This window comes from Hyla sarda, chromosome 1, assembly GCF_029499605.1.
Source record: "Hyla sarda isolate aHylSar1 chromosome 1, aHylSar1.hap1, whole genome shotgun sequence".
NCBI classification, from domain to species: Eukaryota; Metazoa; Chordata; class Amphibia; order Anura; family Hylidae; genus Hyla; species Hyla sarda.
The window spans coordinates 495,241,872-495,266,299 of record NC_079189.1 but is presented as its reverse complement, the minus strand read 5'-3'; the positions used below and the strand labels follow the sequence as shown (position 1 = coordinate 495,266,299).

At 43.5% G+C, this 24,428-nt stretch overlaps 1 protein-coding gene across 2 annotated transcripts in view; it reads right to left on the bottom strand.

Annotated features, from left to right (window-relative positions):
• Positions 1-15,172, bottom strand: part of CDO1 (cysteine dioxygenase type 1) — a 104,046-nt gene extending 88,874 nt beyond the window's left edge. The window contains exon 1 of one of the 2 annotated variants that reach the window (XM_056537422.1): positions 15,093-15,172. The gene's annotated coding sequence lies outside the window, so the exon portion shown is untranslated. The remainder of the gene's footprint in view (positions 1-15,092) is intronic. The other variant, XM_056537424.1, reaches the window with a different exon arrangement.
• Between the last annotated feature and the right edge of the window lie 9,256 nt (positions 15,173-24,428).

The following is a 24,428-nucleotide window of genomic DNA, read 5'->3' as shown; positions in this document are numbered from 1 at the left end:
AACAGTGGACCCCCCACATGTGACCCCATTTTGGAAACTACACCCCTCACAGAATTTAATAAGGGGTTCAGTGAGTATTTACACCCCACTGGCATTTGACAGATCTTTGGAACAGTGGGCTGAGCAGATTAAAAATAAAAATTTTCATTTTCACGGACCACTGTTCCAAAAATCTGTCAGACACCTGTGGGGCGTAAATGCTCACTGTGCCCCTTATTACATTACGTGAGGGGTGTAGTTTCCAAAATGGGGTCACATGTTGGGGGGTCCATTGTTCTGGCACTATGGGGGCTTTGTAAACACACGTGGCCTTCAATTCCGGACAAGTTTTCTCTTCAAAATCCCAATGGCGCTCCCTCTCTTCTGAGCATTGTAGTTCGTCCGCCGAGCACTTTACATCCACATTTGGGGTATTTTCTTACTCAGAAGAAATGGGGTTACAATTTTCTTTTTCCTATTTTCCCTTGTGAAAATGAAAAATTTAGGGTAACACCAGTATTTTAGTGAAAAAAAAAATATTTTTTTTCATTTTCCCATCCAACTTTAACGATAATTTGTCAAACACCTGTGGGGTGTTTAGGCTCACTATACTCCTTGTTACATTCCATGAGGGGTGCAGTTTCCAAAATGGGGTCACATGTCAGTATTTATTTTTTTGTGTTTATGTCAGAACCGCTGTAAAATTAGCCACCCCTGTGCAAATCACCAATTTAGGCCTCAAATGTACATAGTGCGCTCTCACTCTTGAGCCTTGTTATGCGCCCGCAGATCATTTTACGCCCACATCTGGGGTATTTCCGTACTCAGGAAAAATTGTGTTACAAATTTTGGGGGGTCTTTTTTTCCTTTTACCTCTTGTGAAAATAAAAAGTAAAGGGCAACACCAGCATGTTAGTGTAGATTTTTTTTTTTTTTTTACACTAACAGGCTGGTGTAGACCCCAACTTTTCCTTTTCATAAGGGGTAAAAGGAGAAAAAGACCCCCAAAATTTGTAGTGTAATATCTCACGAGTACGGAGATACCCCATATGTGGCCCTAAACTGTTTCCTTGAAATATGACAGGGCTCCGAAGTGAGAGAGCATAGCGCTCTCTCACTTCGGAGCCCTGTCGTATTTCAAGGAAACATGCGCATTTGAGGACTAAATTAGGGATTGCATAGGGGTGGACATAGGGGTATTCTATGCCAGTGATTCCCAAACAGGGTGCCTCCAGCTGTTGCTAAACTCCCAGCATGCCTGGACAGTCAGTGGCTGTCCAGAAATGCTGGGAGTTGTTGTTTTTCAACAGTTGGAGGCTCATACTTGAAGCAGAAAACTTACTGTAAGCCTGCCCGTGTGAATGTACCCTGTACGTTCACATGGGGGGCAAACCTCCAGCTGTTTCAAAACTACAACTCCCAGCATGTACTGACAGACCATGCAGGCTGGGAGTTGTACTTTTGCAACAGCTGGAGGCACACTGGTTGGAAAACCTTCAGTTAGGTTCTGTTATCTAACTCAATATTTTCCAACCAGTGTGCCTCCAGCTGTTGCAAAACTACAACTCCCAGCATGTACTGATCACCGAAGGGCATGCTGGGAGATGTAGTTATGCAACAGCTGGAGGGATCGCAACTACAACTCCCAGCATGCTAGGATTTGCAGTTTTGCAACATCTGGAGAGCTACCGTATAGAAACCACTGCAAACTGTGGCCCTCCAGATGCTGCAAAACTACAAATCCCAGCTTGCCCAGACAGCAAACAGTTGTGTGGGCATGCTAGGAGTTGTAGTTTTGCAAGATCTGGAGGGCTACAGTATAGAGACCACTATATAGTGGTCTCGGACTGCAGCCCTCCAGATGTTGCTAGGCAACTTACCGGCTTCCGTCGGATCCAGGGTGCCTGCTGCACGACATCGTCGCCCGCTGATCTCCGACGCCGATCGTCGCCGGCAGCCTCCGTAGATCGGTAAGTGGACTACAGGGAGCCTGCTGCACGACATCGTCGCCCGCTGATCTCCGACGCCGATCATCGCACGCAGCCTCCGGAGATCAGTAAGTGGACTCCGGCGCCGGCCCTCTGTCGTTTCCCCGTTCTGCCCCGCCTATTGTGGGTGGGTAGGACGGGGAAAACGAAAGTTAACCCCCCCGCCCCCGATCTGCTATTGTTGGTCGCGTCTAGACCACCAATAGCAGGGATAGGAGGGGTGGCACCCCTGCCACCTCACTCCTATCTCTTCAGGGGGATTGTGGGTGTCTTAGACACCCACGATCCCCCTTATTTTCCAGGTCACCAATGACCCGGAATCGCGCAAATCACAAGTGTGAATTCACTTGCGATTTGCGCCGATCGCCGACATGGGGGGGGTTTGATGACGACCCTCCTGGGCATTTGCACGGGGTGACTGTTGATCGGCAGGGACCGCGCGGCAGGGACCGAAATTCCCACGGACGTATGAGTACGTGCCTGGTCCTTAAGACCCAGGGTGCAGGGACATACTCATATGTGCCTGGTCCTTAAGGGGTTAAAACACTAGTGGTCCCCATACCATCCAGAACATAATTATGGTCGGTTGCAGCAGCATCATCTTGGTCCCAGCTGAAGCACAGGCTGAGACAAAGTCCAGTAAGTGAGGGCTGCACTCCTCTGTGCTCACTCCAGTCCTATCAGACTGCAAAATGAAAACAGAGAGAAAGGGGGGTCAGGCTGGGTTCACACTGCGTTTTTCAACTACGGTTCCCACATATGCTTTCTATAAAAAACCGTATGGGAAAAAAAGGATGGAACAGTATGGGAAAAAGTAAACTGTATGCGTTTTTAAACAGTATACTGTTTTTAAAAGTGCATACAGTTCCGTCAGTTTTTATAGAAAAAAAAACCATACGTTTTTGAAAATTTTGTCCATTTTTAACCCCTTAAGGACTCAGCCCATTTTGGCCTTAAGGACTCAGACAATTAAATTTTTTACGTTTTCATTTTTTCCTCCTCGCCTTCTAAAAATCATAACTCTTTTATATTTTCATCCACAGACAAGCATGAGGGCTTGTTTTTTGTGCGACTAATTGTCCTTTGTAATGACATAACTCATTATATCATAAAATGTATGGCGCAACCAAAAAGCAAAATTTTTGTGGGGAAATTAAAAAGAAAAACGCAATTTTGCTAATTTTGGAAGGTTTCGTTTTCATGCCGTACAATTTACGGTAAAAATGACGTGTGTTCTTTATTCTGAGGGTCAATACGATTAAAATGATACCCATTATTACATACTTTTCTATTATTGTTGCGCTTAAAAAAAAATCACAAACTTTTTAACCAAATTAGTACGTTTATAATCCCTTTATTTTGATGACCTCTTTTTTATTTTTCCGTATAAGCGGCGGCATGAGGCCTCATTTTTTGCGCCATGATCTGTACTTTTTTTTATACCATATTTGCATATAAAAAACTTTGAATACATTTTTTATAATTTTTTTTAATGAAATGTATTAAAAAAGTAGCAATTTTGGACTTTTATTTTATTTTTTTTACGTTCACGCCGTTCACCGTACGGGATCATTAACATTTTATTTTAATAGTTCGGACATTTACGCACGCGGCGATACCAAATATGTCTATTAAATTAATTTTTTACGCTTTTTGGGGGTAAAATAGGAAAAATTTGACGTTTTACTTTTTTATTGGGGGAGGGGATTTTTCACTTTTTTTTTACTTTTACATTTTTTTTTACACTTGAATAGTCCCCATAGGGGACTATTCATAGCAATACCATGATTGCTAATATTGATCTGTTCTATGTATAGGACATAGAACAGATCAGTGTTATCGGTCATCTTCTGTTCTGGTCTGCTCGATCTCAGACCAGAGCAGAAGACGCCGGGAGCCGGAAGGAGGAAGGTGAGGGGACCTCCGTGCGGCGTTCTGAATGATCGGATCCCCGCAGCAGCAGCGCGGGCGATCCGATCATTCACTGAAATCGCGCACTGCCGCAGATGCCGGGATCTGTATTGATCCCGGCACCTGAGGGGTTAATGGCGGACGCCCGCGAGATCGCGGGCGTCGGCCATTGCCAGCGGGTCCCTGGCTGCGATCAGCAGCCGGGATCAACCGCGCATGACACGGGCATCGCTCCGATGCCCGCGGTTATGCACAGGACGTAAATGTATACTCCACATTTGATGCTGTATTCAGTCATTTCATTTACATTGAACTCTGCAGCATAAATCTGCAGCTTTAAATCCTCTGTATCAGATATGTGTAGGACACTGTATGTGTGAATACACCCTAAATGTTCTGATATTGTTATGCGGATTCTAATTATTAAAACAGAAATTTTAACAAGTACTTGTGTTTGATCAGAAGAATATGTTATTTACTAGGTAAATGTATTTGTGCGCTAAATTAATAAGATGTTTGATATAAATATCAAACACAATGAGGTCCAATCTTCCCTATTATTGTATTTCCCTCGCCCCCAACCTTACTTTGATTCCTTTTTTTCGTTTATACCAACCCTTGTTTTGTGGTGTGTATTAGAACTCAAAATAAAGAATATACAAAAAAAATAGAAATTCTTGTGAAAATATTTTACTGTTATTGCAATACGAATGATAGAGGAGCTTTATTTTGTGATCTGGCAGTTTCCAGTCTGATGGAACTAATGATGATGCAGTTAACATTCTGAAAGAGGGAAGAGTGTCCGGTAATCCTGACAGCTGTGGGTAAGAAAACTATTCATAACACACCTGCTTTTAGTTGAAATACCAATGCTAAAGTGACAAAAACAAGTTTACAAAAATGGGGTTAACACATGGTTAGACAAAAGGTTTGCTTTTTTCCATAGAAATAGTGCCACTCATATTAACAGGCTGTGTCTGGTACTGCAGCCCAGCCCTATTTAGTGGAACGTAGCTGCAATTTTCAAAACCCTTCAAAATGCTTTTAAGCAATATCATATCCATTTAAAGTGTAACCATTGTTTTGATTTTTGTTGAGCTTAAGGAAGAGACAAAATGGACGCTGTTGCTATTCCTTGTATTCTACTGCTTTATCCTAGTGCTGAATTTAGTGTAACACTACTGAATAATGTCCTTCTTGCTACTGCTTCTGTGTGTGAGAGATAGGGGAGCAGGATCTCCTCTTCTGTGTGTGAGAGATAGGGGAGCAGGATCTCCTCTTCTGCGTGTGAGCGATAGGGGAGCAGGATCTCCTCTTCTGCGTGTGAGCGATAGGGGAGCAGGATCTCCTCTTCTGTGTGTAAGAGATAGGGGAGCAGGATCTCCTCTTGTGTGTGAGAGATAGGGGAGCAGGATCTCCTCTTCTGTGTGTGAGAGATAGGGGAGCAGGATCTCCTCTTCTGTGTGTGAGAGATAGGGGAGCAGGATCTCCTCTTCTGCGTGTGAGCGATAGGGGAGCAGGATCTCCTCTTCTGTGTGTAAGAGATAGGGGAGCAGGATCTCCTCTTCTGTGTGTGAGAGATAGGGGAGCAGGATCTCCTCTTCTGTGTGTGAGAGATAGGGGAGCAGGATCTCCTCTTCTGTGTGTGAGAGATAGGGGAGCAGGATCTCCACTTCTGCGTGTGAGCGATAGGGGAGCAGGATCTCCTCTTCTGTGTGTAAGAGATAGGGGAGCAGGATCTCCTCTTGTGTGTGAGAGATAGGGGAGCAGGATCTCCTCTTCTGCGTGTGAGCGATAGGGGAGCAGGATCTCATCTTCTGTGTGTAAGAGATAGGGGAGCAGGATCTCCTCTTGTGTGTAAGAGATAGGGGAGCAGGATCTCCTCTTGTGTGTAAGAGATAGGGGAGCAGGATCTCCTCTTCTGTGTGTGAGAGATAGGGGAGCAGGATCTCCTCTTCTGCGTGTTAGCGATAGGGGAGCAGGATCTCCTCTTGTGTGTGAGAGATAGGGGAGCAGGATCTCCTCTTCTGCATGTGAAAGATAGGGGAGCAGGATCTCCTCTTCTGTGTGTGAGAGATAGGGGAGCAGGATCTCCTCTTCTGTGTGTGAGAGATAGGGGAGCAGGATCTCCTCTTCTGGGTGTGAGAGATAGGGGAGCAGGATCTCCTCTTATATGTGTGAGAGATAGGGGAGCAGGATCTCCTCTTCTGTGTGATAGGGGAGCAGGATCTCCTCTTCTGTGTGTGAGAGATAGGGGAGCAGAATCTCCTCTTCTGTGTGTGAGAGATAGGGGAGCAGGATCTCCTCTTCTGTGTGTGAGAGATAGGGGAGCAGGATCTCCTCTTCTGCGTGTGAGCGATAGGGGAGCAGGATCTCCTCTTCTGGGTGTGAGCGATAGGGGAGCAGGATCTCCTCTTCTGTGTGTGAGAGATAGGGGAGCAGGATCTCCTCTTCTGTGTGTGAGAGATAGGGGAGCAGGATCTCCTCTTCTGTGTGTGAGAGATAGGGGAGCAGGATCTCATCTTCTGTGTGTGAGAGATAGGGGAGCAGGATCTCCTCTTCTGTGTGTGAGAGATAGGGGAGCAGGATCTCCTCTTCTGTGTGTGACAGATAGGGGAGCAGGATCTCCTCTTCTGTGTGTGAGAGATAGGGGAGTAGGATCTCCTCTTCTGTGTGTGAGAGATAGGGGAGCAGGATCTCCTCTTGTGTGTGAGAGATAGTGGAGCAGGATCTCCTCTTCTGCGTGTGAGAGATAGGGGAACAGGATCTCCTCTTCTGTGTGTGAGAGATAGAGGAGCAGGATCTCCTCTTCTGTGTGTGAGAGATAGGGGAGCAGGATCTCCTCTTTTATGTGTGAGAGATAGGGGAACAGGATCTCCTCTTCTGTGTGTTGAGAGATAGGGGAGCAGAATCTCCTCTTATGTGTGTGATAGGGGAGCAGAATCTCTTCTGTGTGATAGGGGAGCAGGGTCTCCTCTTCTGTGCGTGATAGTGGAGCAGAATCTCTTCTGTGTGTGTGAGATAAGGAAGCAGGGTCTCCTCTTCTGTGTTTGAGAAATAGGGGAGCAGAATCTCCACTTCTATGTGTAAGATATAAAGGACCAGGATCTCCTCTTCTGTGTGCTGCATATTGGGGACATCATACCCTAGTCTCTGTTAATCTTGGAGCTGAGTTCAAGGGAAATTGACAATTAAAGATGGAACCTCCAGTAAGGGAAAATGGACGATAAAAACAGAAAAAACTTTCTTCACCGACATGTTTATAATATTTAGGCCATCTCCAGACGTGGAGAAAATTTAGGTTTTTCCCGAACAACCCCTTTAAGAGTCCATTCACATTAAAAGGCTATTAAATAAAATAAAAAAACAGACACAGAGAGGTATAGTATGGGTCTATAGAACACATTACCGATCCATACAAGAATATATCCCTAATGCTAAATGTGTACAAGCCTTAAGGTACTACACAGACTTTTTGTAATATGATAGGAACTATTGTGAAAAAAAGTTGCAGTTCATAGAAAAACAATAAATAGCAGAATGGTGTACAGGAAACCTACTAAATGATGACTTGGATAGACTAAGGATGACTTGGATAGACTAAGTGTCTGGGCATCCACTTGGCAAATGAGGTTCAATGTGGATAAATGTAAAGTTATGCATCTGGGTACTAATAACCTGCATGCGTCGTATGTCTTAGGGGGGATTAAACTGGCAGAGTCACTGGTAGAGAAGGACCTGGGTGTACTTGTAGATCACAGACTACAGAATAGCATGCAATGTCAGGCTGCTGCTTCCAAAGCCGGCAGGATATTGTCATGTATAAAAAGAGGCATGGACTCAAGGGACAGGGACATAATACTCCCCCTTTATAAAGCATTGGTACGGCCTCACCTGGAATATGCTGTTCAGTTTTGGGCACCTGTCCATAAAAGGGACACTGCGGAGTTGGAAAGGGTGCAGAGACGCGCGACTAAACTAATATGGGGCATGGATCATCTTAGCTATGAGGAGCGATTAAAGGAGTTACAATTGTTTAGTCTTGAGAAGAGACGTTTAAGGGGGGATATGATAAACGTATATAAGTATATTAATGGCCCATACAAAAAATATGGAGAAAAACTGTTCCAGGTTAAACCCCCCCAAAGGACGAGGGGGCACTCCCTCCGTCTGGAGAAGAAAAAGTTTAGTCTCAAGGGGCGACACGCCTTCTTTACCGTGAGGACTGTGAATTTGTGGAACGGTCTACCTCAGGAACTGGTCACAGCAGGAACAATTAACAGCTTTAAAACAGGATTAGATACATTCCTGGAACAAAATAACATTAATGCTTATGAAGAAATATAAAATCCCATCCCTTCCCGCGCCACACCCCTACCCCTTAATTCCCTGGTTGAACTTGATGGACATATGTCTTTTTTCGACCGTACTATGTAACTATGTAAATATATTTTCATGGGCCAGTTAAAAGTACGTTTTCAAGGGACCACCACAATGCCTTGTGGCTCAGGCAGCATGCAAGTGATGAAAGGTTTCTTTTAACCCCTTTCCAAGATTTGATAAATATATATCAAATGTCAAGTCAGGGTGTATGGACTGGGTTAATGAGCTGAAAGGATTCTAATGGCCCTAAAGGGATTCCAAATATACTAACCCTAAAGCCATATGAAGTGCAATTGAACTGTACCATACTACATTAGGTACATCATTTTTTAAAGGGAAAAATGGCTGCTTCAACTTTGCACACACCAACAGATTATTTTAGTCAAAAAAATGTCATGCATTTCAGGATGTTAAAGATGCCTCTTCCTCAGACACAAGGACAGTCATTTTCTATCTTTTGGAAAATCTATGTTCGTAATCTTTTCTGCACTCATTTTTTGAGTAGAGGTGCTTCAAATTCTGATGCATCCATCTTGATGTGGATATGTATATCTTATCCAATATGTCCAGTTTGGTTTTAATTAAGCGCTTTGACACAATGTAACCCTGTGTGTAATAGCCAGGTCCTGTCAGTCTGTCTTGGACTCTGGTGCAAACAGGTTTACGTTGGTTTATTGCTAACACACATTTAAAGCATACCTTGAGGAGCTATACATCTTTGAAGATGTGAATTACCGTACATACTCCTTGGTGCAACTGAATGCATCTTATGGATGGAGTTTAGTAGCACATATGCTGCCATACTAAATGATTCAATTTTTTTTTAGCATCCATCAGTAGAAGGCTATATTGGGATTTTTTTTGTCTTTCCTTGATGAAACATAGCTCAAGAGTCATTTCCAAAAAGCTTTGGAAAGTCTGCTTAATCATTTCTATGGAAAGCTTATTTTGATCCATTTGGAAAATGTGTCTGAACCATTTTGAAGAAAACTCATTTAATCCATCTTATGTATTATTGCTGTAACATACTTGTTCCAGTGTGAAGGTTTTTGTCTGATACATATCCTTTTGGTCATGTGGAAGTAAGTAGTGCATTTTCTGTAGGCAGGCCTCCACGCGTTTTATTACAATTGAACAAATCCAGTCAATAATATCAGGCAAGGGCAGTGGATCGGGAAGTCTATGTACTGATACACCATCTCACATGCCCCCCTTCCCCTTAGGCCAGAAACCTACAGTCGTGGCCGTAAATGTTGGCACCCCAGAAAAGGATTGCGTAACACATGTTTTGCTATACACATGTTTATTCCCTTTGGGGGAGATTTATCAAAACCTGTCCAGAGGAAAAGATGCCCAGTTGCCCATAGCAACCAATCAGATCACTTTTTTCATTTTTAACAAGGCCTCTGCAAAGTGAAAGAAGCGATCTGATTGGTTGCTATGGGCAACTGGGCAACTTTTCCTTTGCACAGGTTTTGTTAAATTTCCCCCTTTGTGTGTATTGGAACTAAACCAAAAAAGGGAGGGAAAAAAGCTAATTGGACATAATGTCACACCAAACTCCAAAAATGGGCTAAACAAAATTATTGTCACCTTTCAAAATTGTGGATGAATAAGATTGTTTCAAGCATGTGATGCTCCTTAAAACTCACCTGGGGCAAGTAACAGATGTGGGCAATATAAAAATCACACCTGAAAGCAGATAAAAAGGAGAGACGTTCACTTAGTCTTTGCATTGTGTGTCTGTGTGTGCCACACTAAGCATGGACAACAGAAAGCTGAGAAGAGAACTGTCTGAGGACTTGAGAACCAAAATTGTGGAAAAATGTCAACAATCTCAAGGTTACAAGTCCCTCTTCAGAGATCTAGATTTGCCTTTGTCCACAGTGCGCAACATTATCAAGAAGTTTGCAACCCATGGCACTGTAGCTAATCTCCCTGGGCGTGGACGGAAGAGAAAAAATGATGAAAGGTGTCAACGCAGGATAGTCCGGATGGTGGATAAGCAGCCCCAAACAAGTTCCAAAGAATTTCAAGCTGTCCTGCAGGCTCAGGGAGCATCAGTGTAGTATCAGTCGACATTTAAATGAAATTAAACGCTATGTCAGGAGACCCAGGAGGACCCCACTGCTGACACCGAGACATAAAAAAGCAAGGCTACATTTTGCCAAAATGAACTTGAGTAAGCCAAAATCCTTCTGGGAAAACGTCTTGTGGACAGATGAGACCAAGATAGAGCTTTTTGTTAAAGCACATCATTCTACTTTTTACCAAAAATGGAATGAGGCCTACAAAGAAAACAACACAGTACCTACAGTGAAATATGGTGGAGGTTCAATTATGTTTTGGGGTTGATTTGCTGCCTCTGGCACTGAGTGCCGTGAATGAGTGCAAGGCATCATAAAATCTGAGGATTACCAAAGCATTTAAGGTCGCACTGTACAGCCCAGTGTCAGAAAGCTGGGTTTTCATCTGAGATCTTGGGTCTTCCAGCAGGGCAATAACCCCAAACATTTGTCAAAAAGCACCCAGAAATGGATGGCAACAAAGCGCTGGAGAGTTCTGAAGTGGCCAGCAATGAGTCCAGATCGAAATCCCATTGAACACGTTTGGAGAGATCTTAAAATTGCTGTTGGGAAAAGGAGCCCTTCCGATAAGAGAGACCTGGAGCAGTTTGCAAAGGAAGAGTGGTCCAACATTCCAGCTGAGAGGTGTAAGAAGCTTACTGATTATAGGAAGCGACAGATCTCAGTAATTTTTTTCAAAGGGTATGCAACCAAATATTAAGTTAAAAGGTGCCAATAATTTTGTCCAGCCCATTTTTGGAGTTTGGTGTGACATTATGTCCAATTTGCTTTTTTTCCTCCCTTTTTTGGTTTAGTTCCAACACACACAAAGGGAATAAATATGTGTATAGCAAAACATGTGTTTCTGCAATCCTTTTCTGTGAGAAATACTTCATTTTCTTGAAAAATTTCATGGGTGCCAACATTTACGGCCATGACTGTATATTCATTGTATCTGATGCCAGAATAATGTACAAGGTTTTCAATCAACAGATGTGGGTATATTTTATATAGCTATGATTAAAGGGTTAGTTTTAAAGGGATTATTCAGATTTTTGTACTATACTGTTGAAATTGTAAATTTTTAAGTTTTTATTATAGATTTCAAATAATAAGACACTTGAATAGTTGCATGTGAACAGTAGAAACAAGGTATTATGCAAACAAGATATCACAAAAGGTAGAGTGTAAACAAAATATAATGTACTTTTGTAAGACTAACCCCTAAACAGAGTGAGATATACCCCTTCTGCCCACTATAGCAATAGGCACTTCAATCCATTAACCAGTCGAGTCTATTTAGAAAAGAACCACAACACAGGAAAAAGGCAAAGGGGGATAGAAGAGCTAACAGACCTAACCTGACAAACAAACCGACAGACAAGACAGCCCGGGTAGAAGAACCTAAAAACACCTTAGAATTCAAACCACCACACTGATAATACCGTATTATCTAAATAAAACAGCTAAGGCTTCCACACCACCTTTAACTGGACCTGGAAATCTTTAACAATACTGGTTAGTCGCTGACCATAATCCAGTTCGTCTAATTAATGACAAAAAAAAAAGGCGTTTTTCGATGTCTAGCTATGAATCACAGTAAAGAGGTCATACTTACGGGCTACTGATATTAGGGCAGGTTAAACACCTATTCCCATTATGATGAAAGCCAATGCAATATGGAGGAGGTTGCACAGGTGCACAATACTGATGGACAACCACTCACACACCTACTATTCATGAGGGGGCTAGCTTCTGAGCATTATAGTTGTACACAGATAAGGCATACACAGGGTGGCAGTTGCAAGATAGCGTGTAGTGCACCATGCTGGCTTACAACCTATTAGTGACCTCCATACTATTCGATCAGGCGGCCAACATCTTCATACCTCCCAACCGTCCCGGATCCAGAGGGATATTCCCGCTTTTAGGGTGATGTCCCACCATCCCAGAATGGCCCCCACATGTCCCGCATTTAACTGTATGTGCCTAATGAGGCACATACAGTAAAATGTGGCACTCAGTGCCATTGGCTCCTCACCCTGTCAATCAATCTTGTGCCTGTGGCTTCATTTAGACCCAAGAAGCTGGACCCTTCCTCTGCGCTCTGGCGCACAAGTGACGTCATCAGATGCCGGTGCACAGGGGAAGAGGAAAGACCAGAAGAAGAGGCAGCGATAAGCCGCAGGAGCCGACAGATGAAGAGGACCGGAGACAACATCCGCAGGAGCTGACCGGGAAGAAAACCAGCAAAAGGTAGGTATGCCAGGGCAGTTGCGATTCGGTTTGGGTGCTGCGTAGCCTAAATGTTTTTTCCCCGCCATGTTCTCCAGAGAGGAGAGGTAGCCAGGAGAAATCATCATGGTGGTCTGAGCTAGAGAAGAAAATGGAAAGTGAAGGACTCCAATCAGAGAAGTCGTCACCTGATATAACTGTATGTAATCACATATATGGTCTGTAGTGGTAATGATGGGGGTTGTTGTCAGTCTGTCAATATAGGATGTCCTCCTAAACTTAGGTGACAGACTGACATATTCCCATTCTGCAACTGCAGGCGTGGTTAGGGCGTGACTGAGGACGGGGTTAGGGGTGTGGCAATGGGTGTGGTTAGGGGAGTGGCTTGTCCCTCTATGCTCTCAGCAATAGCTGGGAGGTATGCATCTTATATGTGCACCCCCTTCCCCCCAGTAGGCTTGTGAATGGTTATGGAAATAGGCCTTCCCTTGTATCAGTAACCAGTAATTATGGCCTATTTTTTGTGAATTTAGATACATTTTTGTGCTATTTTCTGTAAATGTCTAGCTGTGGCAATTTTGGTAGTGAAGAAGGATAAGTATATATAGTTTAACCATACTCTTATGCACATGCAGAGCAAGTCTATTTAATAAGGCCTGCTTGGGTCACTTTTTTCCAAATTGACTCCCGTCATAGAGTAGATAAGATGGTAGATTCTAATCCGAAATCTGTGAACATGCAAGCATTCCCACCATATATGAAACATCATGCCCCTGCCATCATACATGCGTATGTTGAGAGAAACATTTTAGACATTCTGTCAGGAATACCAACAGAGTAGTACTTTTGCTACCACCAATGTCATGTTGATCAAAATCTTAGAATTGATCTCCCCCCTTTCTGACCAGTCAGACAGTTCCAAAAACCACCGCCGGCTTCCATGTTAACCAGTTTTCCTATATTAGGCATCAACTCCCAATAAATCCAAGAAATAAATATTTTCTGTCCCAAAGAGTTCATGGATAAAGATTCAAACACCAATTGATGCGTGATATCAGCAGATAGAGATTTAAAAAATAAAAATAAAAGATATAATGGATGATACCAAAATACTTTTGAATCAGGAACTTTGTATACAGTTCAAAAATAAGATAATAAATGAGCTCCATTCGATCTATAATTTAAGGGAAACCCTTGTTTTTCCACCAAGAAAAGGACCCAGGTTACCAAAGATTGTGGACGAAGGGGTATGAGGGGACTGTAGGGAAAGCTCTCTCTAAATCTAACCTACAAGGAGAGTGCAATGAACAAGGGTGGGCAGAGAATCGCTGGCCTAGACTTCGAGGGTGACCATGGTAAAAGATCAATAGAAAAATTTGGACATCAGTACTCTCAATAACTCATGCAGTGCCTGAAGACCCCTATAAACCTGAAAGATTTGGGCCAGACAGGCTGCTTGATATTTCCGAAAATATATTGAGTCTGTCAGCCATAATGTTACTCAGGAGTTCCATGACGTTATTTGTGATCGTGGCTTAACTGATTACGTACTTACCAATAGTATTTATTTATTTTTTTTACACTTTTTATGTCCCCATTGGGGACTATCTATAGCAATCATTTGATTGCTAATACTGTTCAGTGCTATGCAGTGGACATAGCACTGATCAGCATTAGCAGCTATGTCCTGCTCTGGCCTGCTCGATCTCAGACCAGAGCAGGAGATGCCGGGAGACAGAGGGAGGCAGGCGAGGGGCCTCCATCCGCCATTACAGATGATCAGATCGCCGCGGCAGCGCTGCGGGCGATCCGATCATCTATTTTATCATGCGCATTGCCGCAGATACCGTGATCTGTACAGATCATGGCATCTGAGGGGTTAATGGCAGACATCCACGCAATCGCGGATGTCGGCCATTACTGGCGGGTCCCCGGGTGCTGATAGCAACCGGAACCTGCCGTGTATGACGCGAGCACCGCTCCGATGCTCGCGGTCATACACAGGACATAAATGTACGTCCTAGTGCGCAAAGTACTGCCAAACCAGGACGTACATTTACATCCGTGGTCGTTAAGGAGTTAATGGAAGTAATTTACAAATCTGTTTAACTTTCTGGCACCAGTTGAATTAAAAATTAAAAGAAAGTTTTCTACCGGAGTACCCCTTTAACACTGATCAACAAAATAGGCCTGTAATTCTCACAACCACTGAGATCGCTGTGTTTTTTGGGGATAGCTACAAATCCTGTTATTCTGATCATTTAAACTCTGGTGACTGTTCCCCGCGATTTATACAATGTTGTGCCTGGTCACATCACTGTCACTCATGCAGTCCACTCCTCTATACCAGGAGTCCTCTGGCCTCACTGGTAGGAATCACAGTCTAATGACTTCACGGCTCCATCAGCAGATGCACTTCATAAACACTCCATGCACCCCTGGGTGGTCTCTAGCATTTCACACAGGCCGAGAAATGTTTTCTGTTTGTCTGAGCACTTTTCACTGTACTATTCTCACAACTAGTCCTTACGTGGATCTTTATTTTTTTTCTCCTCTGATCAATCCCTCTTGGTTCTTCTGACATCATGTGGCCATTCCATGCATTACAATCTATTATACAAGAATATAAAAATGCAACAAAATGACCATAATGTAATTTTTTTAAAGTTGTTGAAGATAAAATAAGCATTAAATCTACATTCCACAATCCATTCCGTAAGTGAGGAAACCCTCTGATAAAATATATTATATATGAGAATATTATATTTATCATCACATATAGTAAATTGCTGTTCTAGGCAAAAATTGTGTAACACATTTTGGGGTGTTATCTTCTTACATTCCTACAAAAATTAAAACTTAAGTTAAAACTAAATATTATTGGAAAAATAACTTTTTATTTGCATGACCTAGATCAAATAAACTCTATAAAACACCAGTGGGATCAAATGCTTACTTTGTGGACTCCAATGTAGTGATATCTCAGGGGGTCTACAAATGTCATGGCATCCAAAAACCATTCAAGAAAAAACTGCACCCCAAAAGCCAAATGTTGTGCCACCATTCTGATTTTAAGATATTACTTTGTATTACTTAGCTTTATGTAATTTTTTTCATTTTTATTACTTAATTATTTAATCAATTTTATTAAATCACAATTCGGGGTCAAAATAGTCACAGCACCCTAGATAAACTTCTTAAGATGTGCAGTTTAGGGAATTTATCAAGGGAGGTAGTAATTATTAAGACCCCATAGATGTATCACATAATTTCTTTAAATTGGGTCATGAAAACTTATCCCCTATCCAAAGGATAGGGGATAAGATGCCTGATCGTGGGGGTCCCACCGCTCGGGACCCCCGTGATCATGCATGCAGCACCCTGTTCTAATCAGTCCTCGCCCCCGAACATGCTCCGGCCCCCATGATCGCCAGTAATTAGACCCGGAGCGAACATGCTTTGGATAGGCGATAAGATGTCTTAGCGCTGGAGTACCCCATTAATAGCTCTGGGATGCTTTTACTTTTCATTCGGATTCCACGATAGTTTTTTCGTGACATATTCTACTTTATGTAAGTGGTAAAATTTTGTCGATATTTGCATCATTTCTTGGTGAAAAATTCCCAAATTTTATGAAAAAATTTAAAATTTTGAATTTTTTTTTACTTTGAAGCTCTCTGCTTGTAAGGAAAATAGACATTCCAAATAAATTATATTTTGATTCACATACACAATATGTCTATTTGTATAAAGTGTCTATTTTCTATACATGTCTATTTGTATAAAGTTGACATGGTTTTACTTTTGGAAGACATCAGAGGGCTTCAAAGTTTAGCAGCAATTTTCCAATTTTTCAAAATCAAAATTTTTCAGGGACCCGTTCAGTTTTGAAGTGGATCTGAAGGGCCTTCATATTAGAAATACCCCATAAATGACTCCATTATAAAAACTGCACCCTCAAAGTACGGTATTCAAAATGTATTTTAACCCTTTAGGTGTTTCAAAGGAATAGCAGCAAATTGAAGGAGAAAATTCAAAATCTTCATTTTTTACACTGGCATGTTCTTGTAGACCCAATTTTTTTTTTATTTTTACAAGGGGTAAAAGGAGAGAAATCTTCCTAAAATGTGTAGCCCAATTTCTCTTGAGTAAGGAAATACCTCATATGTGTATGTCAAGTGTTCGGAGTGAGTTTTTCTGAAATGGTTTTTGGGGGGGCATGTCACATTTAACCCCTTGAGGACCTAGGGCGTATGGATACACCCTGGCTTTCTGGTACTTAAGGACCCAGGACGTATCCATACGCCCGTGGGAATTTCGGTCTCCGCCGCGTGCCGGGTGGGGACCGATCGGGGCGACTGCTGATATCAATCAGCAGGCACCCCGTGCAAATGCCCAGGGGGGTCATCAGACCCCCCATGTAGGAGATCGGCTCATACGGGTCTATGGTGACCCGGGATATAAGGGGGATCGCGGTTGTCTAAGACACCTACGATCCCCCTGAAGGTATAGGAGTGAGGTGACAGGAGACGAGACCACCAATAGCAGATCGGGGGCGGGGGGGGGGTTAACTTTCGTATTCCCCGTCCTGCCCACCCACAATAGGCGGGGCAGAACGGGTAAACGAAGCGGACCGAACGCCGAAGATCACTTACCCGTCCGGAGGCTGAGGGCGACGGTGATCGGCGGACAGCTGTTTGGGCATGCTGGAATATGTAATTTTGCTACAGCTGGAGGGCTACAGTTTGAGACCACTATACAATGGTCTCTGAACTATATCCCTCCAGATCTTGCAAAACTACAACTCCTAGCATGCCCACATAGCTGTTTGCTGTCTGGGCATGCTTGGATTTGTAGTTTTGCAACATCTTGAGGTCCACAGTTTGTAGATCACTGTGCAGCGGTCTATAATCTGTAGCCCTCCAGATGCTGCAAAACTGCAAATCCCAGCATGCCCAGACATCAAACAGCTGTCTCGGCATGCTGGGAGTTGTAATTGCGTACCTCCAGCTGTTCCATAACTACATCTCCCAGCATGCCCTTCGGTGATCAGTACATGCTGGGCGTTGTAGTTTTGCAACAGCTGGAGGCACACTGGTTGGAAAATACTGAGTTAGGTAACAGAACCTAACTGAAGGTCTTCCAACCAGTGTGCCTCCGGCTGTTGTAAAAGTACAACTCCCAGCATGCACGGTCTGTGAGTGCATGCTGGGAGTTGTAGTTTTGAAACAGCTGGAGGTTTGCCCCCCCATGTGAATGTGCAGGGTACATTCACACAGGCCGATGTTACAGTAAATTTCCTGCTTCAAGTTTGGGCTGCGCAAACTCTTAGCGGGAAACTCACCGTAACACACCAGTGCGAATGTACTCTAAAAACACTACACTACCACAAAATAAAGGGTAAAACACAACATACACACCCCCTTACACTGTCCCCCCAATAAAAATGAAAAACGTATTGTATGGCAGTGTTTCCAAAACGGAGCCTCCAGCTGTTGCAAAACAACAACTCCCAGCATTTCTGGACAGCAACTGACTGTCCAGGCATGCTGGGAATTTAGCAACAGCTGGAGGCACCCTGTTTTGCAATCACTGGCGTAGAATACCCCTATGTCCACACCTATGCAATCCCTAATTTAGTCCTCAAATGCGCATGGCGCTCTCTCACTTCAGAGCCCTGTCGTATTTCAAGGAAACAGTTTAGTGCCACATATGGGGTATTTCCGTACTCTGGAGAAATTGCACTACAAATTTTGGGGGGCTTTTTCTCCTTTTACCCCTTATGAAAAGGAAAAGTTGGGGGCTACACCAGCCTGTTAATGTAAATAAATAAAAAATTTTACACTAACATGCTGGTGTTGCCCCACACTTTTTATTTTCACAAGCAGTAAAAGGAAAAAAAGACCACCAAAATTTGTAACGCAATTTCTCCTGAGTACGGAAATACCCCATATGTGGCACTAAACTGTTTCCTTGAAATACGACAGGGCTCTGAAGTGAGAGAGCGCCATGCGCATTTGAGGACTAAATTAGGGATTGCATAGGTGTGGACATAGGGGTATTCTACGCCAGTGATTGCAAAACAGGGTGCCTCCAGCTGTTGCTAAATTCCCAGCATGCCTGGACAGTCAGTTGCTGTCCAGAAATGCTGGGAGTTGTTGTTTTGCAAAAATAAATACCCACATGTGACCCCCATTTTGGAAACTACACCCCTTACGGAACGTGACAAGGGGTATAGTGAGCCTTAACACCCCACAGGTGTTTGATGAATTTTCATTAAAGTTGGATGGGAAAATGAAAAAATATTTTTTTTTCACTAAAATGCTGGTGTTACCCTAAATTTTTCATTTTCACAAGGGAAAATAGGAAAAAAATAAAAATAAATTTGACCCCATTTTGGAAACTACACCCCTCACGTAATGTAAGAAGGGGTACAGTGAGCATTTATGCCCCACAGGTGTCTGACAGATTTTTGGAACAATGGTCTGTGAAAATGAAAAATTAAATTTTTCATTTGCAAAGCCCACTGTTCCTAAAATCTGTCAAACGTCAGTGGAGTGTAAATACTCACTGCACCTCTTATTAAATTCTGTGAGGGGTGCAGTTTCCAAAATGGGGTCACATGTGGGGGGGGGGGGTCCACTGTTCTGGCACCACGGGGGGCTTTCTAAACGCACATGGCCTCTGAATACCATTACAAAAGAATTCTCTTTCCAAAAGCTCAATGGCGCTTCTCCTCTTCTGAGCATTGTATTTCGCCAGCAGAGCACTTAACGTCCACACATGGGGTATTTCCATACTCAGAAGAAATGGGGTTACACATTTTGGGGGTCATTTTCTCCTATTACCCCTTGTAAAAATGTAAAATTTAGGGAAAAAACATTTTAGTAAAAAAAAAAAAAATTTTTCATTTACACATCCAAATTTAACAAAAAGTTGTCAGACACCTGTGGGTAGTTAAGGCTCACTGTACCCCTTGTTACATTCCTTAAGGGGTGTAGTTTCCAAAATGGTATGCCATGTGGGTATTTTTTGCTGTTCCGGCATCACAGGGGCTTCCTAAATGCGACATGCCCCCCAAAAACCATTTCAGCAAAATTTGCTTTCAAAAAGCCAAATGTGACTCCTTCTCTTCTGAGCATTGTAGTTCGCCCGCAGAGCATTTTACGTCCTAACATGGGGTATTTCCATACTCAGAAGAGATGGGGTTACAAATTTTGGGGGGCATTTTCTCCCATTACCCATTGTAAAAATGGTGAATTTGGGGAAAAAACTGCACTTTAGTTTACTTTTTTTTTTCCATTTACACATCCGATTTTAATAAAAAGTTGTCAAACACCTGTGGGGTGTTAAGGCTAACTGGACCCCTTGTTATGTGCCTTGAGGGGTGTAGTTTCCAAAATGTAATGCCATGTGGGGTTTTCTTCTGTTCTGGCACCATAGGGGCTTTCTAAATGTGAAATGCCCCCAAACAATCATTTCAGCAAAATTCACTCTCCAAAATCCCATTGTTGCTCCTTCCCTTCTGAGCCCTCTACTGCGCTTGCCGAACACTTGACATACACATGAGGTATTTCCTTACTCGAGAGAAATTGGGTTACAAATTTTAGGGGGGCTTTTTCTCCTATAACCACTTGTAAAAATTCAAAAACTGGGTCTACAAGAACATGCGATTGTAAAAAATGAAGATTTTGAATTGTCTCCTTCACTTTGCTGCTATTCCTGTGAAACACCTAAAGGGTTAACACACTTACTGAATGTCATTTTGGATACTTTGAGGGGTGCAGTTTTTATAATTGGGTCATTTGTGGGGTCTTTCTAATATGAAGGCCCTTCAAATCCACTTAAAAACTGAACTGGTCAATGAAAAATTCCGATTTTGAAAATGTTGTGAAAAATTGGAAAATTGCTGCTGAACTTTGAAGCCCTCTGATGTCTTCCAAAAGTAAAAACATGTCAATGAAGCAAAGATAAAGTAGACATATTGTGTATGTGGATCAATGTATAATTTATTTGGAATATCCATTTTCCTTATAAGCAGAAAGCTTCAAAGTTAAAAAAAATGCAAAATTTTCCATTTTTTCATCCAATTTTCCAATTTTTAACCAAGAAGTGAAACAAGTATCGACAAAATTTTACCACTAACATAAAGAAGAATATGTCACGAAAAAACTGTTTCGGAATCAGAATGAAAGGTAAAAGCATCCCAGAGTTATTAATGCTTGAAGTGACAGTGGTCAGATGTTAAAAAAATGGCCAGGTCCTTAAGGGGTTAAGAAGCCCCTATGGTGCAAGAACAGCGAAAATAAAACCCCACATGGCATACTATTTTGGAAACTACACCCCTCAAGGAACATAACAAGGGGTACAGTGAGCCTTAACCTCCTGACCGGTTATCCCGAGCGTGACTCAGGGTTAATTTTCCCTGCCAGGATCGGTAACCCTGAGTCACGCTCGGGGTAGAATTGCAGAGTTGCCGGCTGAGCCGCACGATACATCGCAAAAGCAATGCGATATAGCGATACGGCCCCCGGGAAAACATGCAATTATCTGCTCTGGTCGGCTCCCATTGTGGGGGCCGGCCAGAGCAGGTAAAGAAAAATACTAAAAGTCAGTGTTTCCCTACCAGGGGCCCTCCAGCTGTTGCAAAACTACAACTCTCAGTATGCCCGAACAGCCAGAGGCTGTCCGGGCATGCTGGAAGTAGTAGTTTCACAACAGCTGGAGGCACCCTGTTAGAAAAACACTGAGCTAAGTGTAAAAGGAAAAAGGAGTAAAATAAAAAAAACTTTTGCTTACCTAATCCCGGTCCCTGCATATGCCGTTCCCCTCCGTGCGCTCTGGTCCCTGCTCTCTTAACTATTCATCTTACAGGACCTTTCCCTTTTCAGCCAATCACAGGCCGCAGTGGTGTCAAGCCAGTGATTGGCTGAAGGGGAAAGGACTTGTTCTGCAGCAAATACACTAGGTTTGAAATCTGCCCGGCAAACCTAGTGTATGCTGCTGCAGGACAAGACAAGGTGACAAGGGGGGGGGGAGGAAGAATGTGACAGAGGGGGGGAATGTGACAGGGGGGGGGGGGGATGTGACAGGGGGGGGAGGGGAATGTGACATGAAGGGGGGGAATGTGACAAGGGGGGGGGGATGTGACAGGGGGGTGGGGAATGTAACATGGTGGGGGAGAATGTGACAAGGGGGGGAATGTGACAAGGGGGAAGAATGTGACAAGGAGGGGGGGGATGTGACAAAGGGGAGGAGAATGTGATAATGGGGGGGGGGAATGAGACAAGGGAGGGGGAATGTGATGGGGGAGATGTGAAATGGGCGGGGGGAGATGTGAAATTCAATGCAAAAAATTGTACCGCTTTTGGTACAAATTTCCAGACAGAATCATACCGCCAGGGAGGTTAAAGGGAACCAATCATCAGATTTTACCCTATATAACGCTTCGCAAAGCGTTATATAGGGTAAAATTGTTGTCCTCACCATCCCCGGGGGATGCTCCTGCCCCCAGGGATGCTGAAGATATGAAGTTATAAACTAGTCACCGCCACCGCCGTAAGTAGTCACCTGGGCGGGGAGCTCTTCTCCCCTACTCCCGTTCTTCGGCCGGGAGCGACGTCCCCTCCGCTTGATTGACGGGCCGCGTCATCACTCCGTCTGTTCAGTGAGCGGAACAATGACGCGGCCCATCAATCAAGCGGAGGGGGCGTCACTCCCGGCCAAAGAACGGGAGTAGGGGAGAAGAGCTCCCCGCCCAGGTGACTACTTAAGGCGGCGGCGGTGACTAGGTTATAACTTCATATCTTCACCATCCCTGGGAGCAGGAGCATTCCCCGGGAATGGTGAAAATAAAGATTTTACCCTATATAATGCTTTGCTAAGCGTTATATAGGGTAAAATCTGATGATTGGTTCCCTTTAATACCCCGCAGATGTTTGACGACTTTTCGTTAAAGTTGGATGTGTAAATGATTTTATTTTACTTTTCCCCCAAATTTTAAATTTTTACAAGGGGAGAATAGGAGAAAATGCCCCCCAAAATATGTAACCACATCTCTTCTGAATATGGAAATATCCCATGTGTGGACGTCAAGTGCTCTGCTGGCGCACTACAATGCTCAGAAGAGAAGGAGTCACATTTGGCTTTTGGAAAGCAAATTTTATTGAAATTGTTTTTGGGGGGCATGCCACATTTAGGAAGCCCCTATGGTGCCAGAACAGCAAAAAAAAAAAAAACACATGGCATACTATTTTGGAAACTACACCCCTCAAGGAATGTAACAAGGGGTACAGTAAGCCATAACACCTCAAAGGTGTTTGATGACTTTTTGTTAAAGTTGGATGTGTAAATGGAAAAAAAAAAAAAAATCACTAAAATGCTGTTTTTTCTCCAAAATTTTACATTTTCACAAGGGGTAATAGGAGAAAATGACCCCCAAAATTTGTAACCCCATTTCTTCTGAGTATGGAAATACCCCATGTGTGGACGTCAAGTGCTCTGCGGGTGAACTACAAAGCTCAGAAGAGGAGGAGCGTCATTGGGCTTTTGGAAAGAAAATTTGTTTGGAATGCAAGTCGGGGGGCCTTGTGCGTTTACAAAGTCCCCTGTGCAAGTCACCAATTTAGGCCTCAAATGTACATAGTACACTCTCACTCCTGAGCCTTGTTGTGCACCCGCAGAGCATTTTACGCCCACATATTGGGTATTTCCGTACTCAGGAGAAATTGCGTTACAAATTTTGGGGGGCTTTTTTCCTTTTACCGCTTGTGAAAATAAAAAATATGGGACAACACCAGCATGTTAGTGTAAAAATGTATATTTTTTTACACTAACAGGCTGGTGTAACCCCCAACTTTTCCTTCTCATAAGATTAAAAGGAGAAAAATCCCCCCAAAATTTGTAGTGCAATTTCTCCCAAATACGGAAATACCCCATATGTGGCCCTAAACGGTTTCCTTGAAATACGACAGGGCTCCGAAGTGAGAGAGCGCCATGTGCATTTGAGGACTAAATTAGGGACTGCATAGGGGTGGAAATAGGGGTATTCTACCCCAGTGATTCCCAAACAGGGTGTCTCCAGTTGTTGCTAAACTCCCAGCATGCCTGGACAGTCAGTGGCTGTCCGGAAATGCTGGGAGTTGTTTTGCAACTGCTGGATGCTCCATTTTGAAAACACTGCCGTACAATACTTTTTTCATTTTTATTGGGGGGGGTACAGAGTAAGGGGGTGTATATGTACTGTTTAACCTATATTTTGTGGTAGTGTAGTGTTTCACTACACTACACTGGCGGGTTTACAGCGAGTTTCCCGCTAGGAGTTTGCGCTGCGGCGAAAAATTTGCCACAGCTTAAACTTCAAGCAGGAAACTTACCGTAAACTCGCCCGGGTGAATGTACCCTGCACATTCACATGGGGGGGGGGCAAACCTCCAGCTGTTTCAAAACTACAACTTCCAGCATGTAGTGACAGACCGTGCATGCTGGAGTTGTACTTTTGCAACAGCCGGAGGCACACTAGTTGGGAGATGTAGTTATGCAACAGCTGGAGGTACGCAACTACAACTCCCAGCATGCCGAGACAGCTGTTTGGGCATGCTGAGATTTGCAGTTTTGCAAGATCTAGAGGGCAACAGTTTAGAGATCACTGCACAGTGATCTCCAAACTGTGACCCTCCAGCTGTTGCAAAACTACAAATCCCAGCTTGCCCAAACAGCTGTCTGGGCATGCTGGGAGTTGCAGTTTTGCAACATCTGGAGGGCTACAGTTTAGAGACCACTGTATAGTGGTCTCAAACTGTAGCCCTCCAGATTTTGCTAGGCAACTCACTGGCTTCTGTAGGATCCAGGGAGCCAGCCGCACGAC